The sequence below is a fragment of the Echinops telfairi genome, unplaced genomic scaffold (assembly GCF_000313985.2).
Source record: "Echinops telfairi isolate 266 unplaced genomic scaffold, ASM31398v2 ScPeMD7_18;HRSCAF=68, whole genome shotgun sequence".
Lineage (NCBI taxonomy): Eukaryota > Metazoa > Chordata > Mammalia > Afrosoricida > Tenrecidae > Echinops > Echinops telfairi.
In genome coordinates this window covers 51,101,620-51,108,646 of record NW_022103915.1, presented here as the reverse complement: position 1 = coordinate 51,108,646, position 7,027 = coordinate 51,101,620, and positions in this window count along the sequence as shown.

Sequence of the window (7,027 nt, the reverse complement as noted above, 5' to 3'; positions counted from 1 at the left end):
GTTTGGTCGTGACCTTGTGAAAACATTTTCTCTTGAGCAGAGCAATTGGGACACCAGGAACCTTAGTTTTATAAGGAGCCATAGTGGCACTTGGGTTACCCACTGATGCGTTGCTATCCACAAGGTGAAGGGTTCAAAGCCCCCAGCCGCCTCGTGGTAGAAAGATGAGGCTGTCTGCGCAGATTCAAAGCGGCAGCTCCACACTGCCCTCGAGGGTGCACTTTGAGTGGGACTCGGCTGGATGGCAGCGAGTTTGGTTTTGTGATGTTATCATGACATCTCATTGCCTCCTAATCTCAGCTGGTTTTTCTTCAAGGGTGGAGAGTTCATTCTAAACCCACATACTAACCTGTGTTGCTGCACAGTTAGGGTTGAGGCCGTTCAAGGAGGCAGTGCATGTACACATATCTGGAGGTTTCCTCTGTGGAAATCATTGTTTTCATTTAAATTTCATCGAAATGTAAATGTACAGAATGGTTCTAAAAACATAATTGACACTTGATATGGAAGTTATTGTAAAGTGTACATACAGAGAGATACAGGTAAAATATTTTCCTACTAAGACAATAAGCTCTCGGAGGACAGGGAGTTTGACTTTTAAGGAGCACCAGTGACTACCAAGCCCACTGATATTCAGGAAAATGAATTGTGAATGAAACTTTCCTTCGAATGGAGCCTAGGAAACACATTACCAGTGGAAATAGGCTACTACAAGAAGAAAAAACACAGGAAGCATTCTAATAAGTTTGGAATTTTATATAATCATTTATGTTAAACAATATACATAGTCCAAGAAAATGCTTCGGGGCAGTGTCTGCTTTTTATCTCAAGGGGTTTCCTTGGATTTATTAGACTTATGATGTGTTTTATCTTATATGATAACAATAAGTCTTGGGTGACAGTTGTCCAGCTTACAGGTCTTTGAGCCTTGCTTTACTTTACAGGCATACTTGCCCTGGCTTTGAAACAATTGAACCAACCCCCAAAGCAAATTCGTTATCACAATACCTTCACTTACTGCACGTGCAACAACTGTTAAATAATTGGAAAGGCTTTGAGCCTTGTCTTGGGCTAACTCATTCACTCTCTTTGAGTCAATCCAATTCATTACTGACCCTACAGGACAATCAAACTGCTCTGGAGGTTTTCTGAGACAGTAGGTACTCATCAGAACCTGATAGTCTTGTCTGTTTGCAGTTTAAAGGCTGGTTGGGTTTGAACCACCAGTCTTTCAGTTAGAAGCCCCGCATGTAACCCAGCACCACCAGGGCTCAGTGCTCTAAGCACTGTTGGTGATACTAGCCCCGCGAGGGGGCGCTGGAGCGATCCATGGGAGCTGCAAAAGCAGATCCAGTGTCCTGGGTTTGGGGCTATGGTACAAATGCTGTTCATTGCCAGGCGGCTCTGTGCAGCGTTTTTCCCCCTGAAAAGAAAGGTAGGCCCCATAAACTGGAAACCTCTGCCCCACAGGAAGGCTAAATAATCCTTAGTGACCCAGGTCATGTGCCGTAGACTACTGGAATGTTAGACCATGTTCTTTCAAGGTGCACAACATCCTTCCTAGCCTACATCCGAAAGACTCGCCACTAAATGGCCACTAAATGGCCTGCGCTGTAGAAAACGCCACTAAATGGCCTACGCTGTAACCTCAAATTCACCTGTCGCCCTTGGACTTAAGGCTGAAACGCAATAATGTGAGAAGAAGCAGATGACTGCTCTACCAAGGATATAGAACTGGTGGTGGTCTTTGAGACTTTGGTTTGGATCAATGGCTTTGAGGGTACCTGATGAATGGAGGCTTGGGACTATCATATACTTACTATTTTAATGCCCTCCTCATTTTATTAAGATGTGTATTTATCTGGTGGGCCTGGTTCTGACACAGTCAATGAATATTAAAGTTTTTCCTTATCACCAACCCCCATTGTTTGTATCAATAGTGTTCAGTCACTTGAGTTTGATCTGTACAAGTCAATAATTTATATATTGTGGTTCATGGCCAGCTTATACTTGTATGATCTGCTTTTCTCAATGATGTTTTAAATTCTATATCACTGGCTAAATCAATGACATGAACAAGAGCAGTAGAATTACCATATGCCACAGGGAGATGATTTATAATGCTCTCTAACATAATGACAATAACGTCTCTAAGGTGAATCAGAGACATATACAAGCCATAGAATGGATTTTGGACACTCACACTTAATTCTAGCCCCAATCTAAGAATAATTCGTTCTTACGACATGGCCCTGCTTGATACTCATCCTCATGAAGAGATCACTGAAGAGATGGGTGTTATAACCAGGTGTGGTGAAGAAACGAGATGGTGCTGGCTATCAGAAAGAATAGTGTATGGGGTCATAATGGCTTGGCTTCAAACAAGCCATCCAAGTGAGGCATCAACTAAGTCCACTTAAAAGAAGCACAACAACCTGTATGATACAAGGATTGTAAATAATAAAACTCAAATCAGCTTAAATTGTGAACACTGGTTTGCAGAAAGCTATGGCTGACAGTGGAAGCCAAAATCCATTTGCAGGGTCCATACATGGATTAACCTCCAGAGAATATTCTCTGACCTTAGCTGAGGGATGTGGATAACCTTGTTGTCAGACAAAGACGATTCTAGTAGATATATTTAGGTTACAGGATAATATCTTATTTGATTTTCCTTTTGACCCATTTAAATTTGTTTCAATTTAAAGAAAAAACAACAAGTGAAGGGGAAATACATGTGGATTAAGCCTCCGGTGAATCCTCGCTGACTGTAGACCAGGGAGGTGAAGAGCCTCACTGTCTATCATGCCGAGTGCATTGGAAAGTGGATTCTGGCAGAGGTGGGCAGGTTAAAATCTAACACCTTATTATTTGATCTCCCTTCTGATCCATTTTAAAGTTGCTCTAGTTTTTTGTATTCTCTGACTTTTTAAAAAAACTGATAAAAATCACCTGTTTTGTTTTTATTTGGCAGATAGTCTTTTTTTAAAATCATTTTACTGGGGGCTCTTACAGCTCATCAGAATCCATACATACTTCCATTGTGCCAAGCACCGTTGTAGGTAGGTTGCCATCATAATTTTCCAAACAGTTTATTTCACTTGAGCCCTTGGTATCAGCTCATTCACGAACCCTTGATAATTTATAAATTATTTTATTCATGTCTTGCAGTACTGCTGTCTCCCTTCACCCACTTTTCCGTTGTCTGTCACCCTGGGAGGGGGTTATATGTCAATCATTGTGATCAGTTCCCCCATTCTTCCCCCACCTTACCCTTACCCTCTTGGTATCACTACTCTCATTATTGGTCCTGAGAGGTTTATTTGTCCTGGATTCCCTGTGTTGCAATGAGCTCTTATCTGTAGCAGTGTACATGCTCCAGTCTAGGTGGATTTGTAAGGTAGAATTGGGGTCATGATAGTAGGGGTGGGGAGGAAGCGTAAAGAACTAGAGGAAAGTTGTGTGTTTTGTCGGTGTCTATTCTCTTTTTTCTCTATTGTCTTTTCTCTATTTTATTTTGCTGCTGTTAGCTTTTTGTGTGTCTGTTTTTGTATGTTTTTGGTCTATGAAATCCCAGATGGGTGAATCTACAGAGGCAGTAACTGATTAGTGGTTTCTTGGGGTGTGGCAGGAAGGTTGCAGGGAAATGGAGTGTTAATAACAAGGAGTACAAGAAACTTCTAAAATTGATTGTGGTAATAATTGTACAACTCTTCTTGATATGATTGAACTATTGAGTTGTATGATATGTAGAGTATGTGCCAATAAAGCTGTTAAAATAGAATAAGGCTAAATAAGAACTGTATGCACTTGTTTCAACTAACCTACAAATTTTACTTAAAGACATGTTTAGTCCAGTTTGACTAGAGAAACAAATCCATTGATACTCATATATGTGTGAGCTTTATATCACAGGGCAATTGTATATTGAGAGAACATCCCAGCCCAGTCCAGATCAAATCCATAAGTCCAATGTTCATAATCCATAAACCTATGTGTTTAATACGAGTACATACATTCCTCTTCAGACTCACGCAGTACATGCAATGATGCCAAAAACAGGAAAATCACAGGCTGTTGGGTGAAAAGTCTGGTGGATCCAGTGGTGGTGGAAGTATCTCAGTGCTGGAGCAGGTATCCACGCAGCTCCTCCAGCTCTATGGATGTCTCAACAGCAAGAAAGCAAAGCAGAGAGAGTGTGTCCTACCTCCAGGATCATATTTGGTAACAAATCTCATTTATAACCTGGGAACTGACTGTAGGCAACATTTAAAAATGACCTTCAAGACTTGCCCCTCCCATCCTTTATATACGCACCTTTTCCCAATTATTCAATCAAACTCCCATCTAGGGTCTGCTGTGAAGGAATTTTGGTCTCAAATCAGTTGACCTAAAGAAATTGTCCTGAGTGAGCCTGGCTTAATCAGGTGAGCTCTAAAAAGGAACTGGGCTCTCTCTTGGGGGAGAGATTCTAAATCCAAGAAGGGTTTGCCTCCAGTATGATTCTTGATTGCTATCTTTGAAGCTACAAGGGCCCACAGGACAAGGAATGTCAATGGGAGAGGCCTATAGTTACAGGCAGCAAAGACTTGGGATCCTCAATCTCATAGTCATAAGGAACTAAAATTTGACCAATACTATAAATACACTTGGAACTCAATTCTTTCCAGAACCTCCAGAAAGAAGTTCATCCTGGCTGCCACCCTGACCTCAGTCTTGTAGGCCACTGAGTGGAGAGCCCAGTCACACTGTGAGTGGACTTCAGGTGTGTAGAATCGAGGTAGGCAATGGCATCCTGTCCATTTTCCCACTTAGAGCACTCCAGGCACAATAGACGGAAATACCACCCAGTCCTGCATCATCCGCACAACTGGTATGTTTTTTTTTAAAATCATTTTATTGGGGGTTCTTACATCTCTTATCACAATCTATACATCCATCCATTGTGCCAAGCACATTTGTACATATGTTGCCATCATCATTTTCAAAACATTTTCTTTCTACTGAGCCCTTTTTTAAAAAAATCATTTTTTAAATCATTTTATTGGGGCTCGTACAACTCATCACAATCCATATATACATCAATTGTGTAAAGCACACTTATACATTTGTTGCCCTCATCATTCTCAAAATTCGCTTTCCACTTGGGTTCCTGGAATTAGCTCCTCATTTTCCTTTTTCCCCTCCTTCTCCCTCCCTGCTCCCCACTCCCTCATGAACCCTTAATAATTTATAAATTATTATTATATCTTATCTTACACTGCCCGGCCTCTCCCTTCACCCATCCTTCTGTTGCTCATCCCCCAGAGAGGAGGTTATATGTAGATCCTTGTGATCGATTCCCCCTACAACTATTATGTTTTAGCCCATTTTTGCAGCTACCGTGTCAATCCATCTCCTTGAAAGTCTTCCTTTTCGCTGATGCTCACCATCACCAAGCATGGTGTCCATTTCTCAAGTCTGGTTTCTCCTAATAGCATGTCCAAAGTGTGTCAGAGGAAACCTCACCGCCCTTGATTCTAAAAAGCATTCTGGTCGTACTTCCTCCAAGACAAATTTGTTCTTCTGGAAGTCCATGGCACCCTGAGTAGTCTACATCAAGGACATGGTTCAAATGATTCGATTCTTCCGCAGTCTTTCGTAGTCATTGTCCCACTTTCACACGCATAAGAGACCATTGAAAAAGTCATGGCTTCTATTAGGTTCACTTTAATCCCCGAAGTAACATTTTTGCTCTTCCACACTTTAAGGAGGTCTTATGCCTCAGACTTACCCATCGCGACCCAGAGTTTGATTTAGTTGCTGGCTCCATAAGCGTTGATTCTGGGTCCAAGTAAAATGAAATCCTTGACAGCTTCAATCTTTTTTTTTTAACTTCAATCTTTTCTCCCTTTGTTATTATGTCTATTGGTCCACTTGCAAGGATTGTTTGTTTGATTTACGTTGAGCTTGTAAATAAGTGCTGTTTTAACCCACGAAATGTATTGCAATAGAAAACAAGCACATAATTTATTAATATGTAGGGTCACAGATCTGCAATGATAAAGCAAATGGAGTAAAATGTTAACAAAAGGCAAATCTAGGTAAAGGTTACATATATGTTTCTTATACAGGAGAAAGTAAAGACGTTACTATGGAATCATAGAAACCTTTATTAAACAAAAATGTGAACCTACTGTTTCTCAGTATATCTTCCATCTAGATCTACACATTTGGGGGAACAAAAAGAAGTCTGAGCTCTGGTGTGCAGAAGGCTATGAATGACTATAAAAGTCCAAAATCCATCTGTCGAGTCCCCACTCGGACAAAGCCTCCATTGCATCCCCTCAACACGAACCAGGGTCTGAATAATCTTGCATCAGACAGGTTGCAATGGAAAGATTACCTGATGGTGCAATTCTTGATATGATTGAACTATTGAACTGTATGATATGTGGACTATATGCTAATCTAACTGTAAAAAGGGGGAGAGGGGCATTACCACCACCCATCTGATGAGCCCAGGAAGAATTAGTCTCCTTTGGGGGCTTGTCTGCTTTGTCTTTGATGGAGATCACTTGTAGGGGGTAACAGAGACATGAGTCATGCCCAGACTGCCCTGAGATGGCCCTGGACCAACCAACCTTGTAAGTTTCTCTATCTACCTCAACATATGTACCGCATTCTGGCTCTGGGAACCCCATCTGTAACTACGGTATTGGGATTTGCCGCACACCATGCCTGTATGACCATTCTCCTTCCCTCCCAGCCCCTTGAGCACCATGGAGACCCATCTGGATAGTATGCCTTTGTCTTCTCCTCGTCCTCTTATGACTATAATGTGCTCTTTACAAAAAAGCCACTTGACTGCACTCACAGGCCTCTCTTGAGACAGCCACTAGTGCTGCTTACCAAATATTACCAATTCTCCTCTGGAGCCACGGTCAGGCATCACTTTTCTGTCTGTCTGAGATTAAGTGTGGTCATGTGACTTGCTGCAGCCAATAAACAGAGCAGGAAAAAGAAGTCTGAAGGGGCATGACCAGGG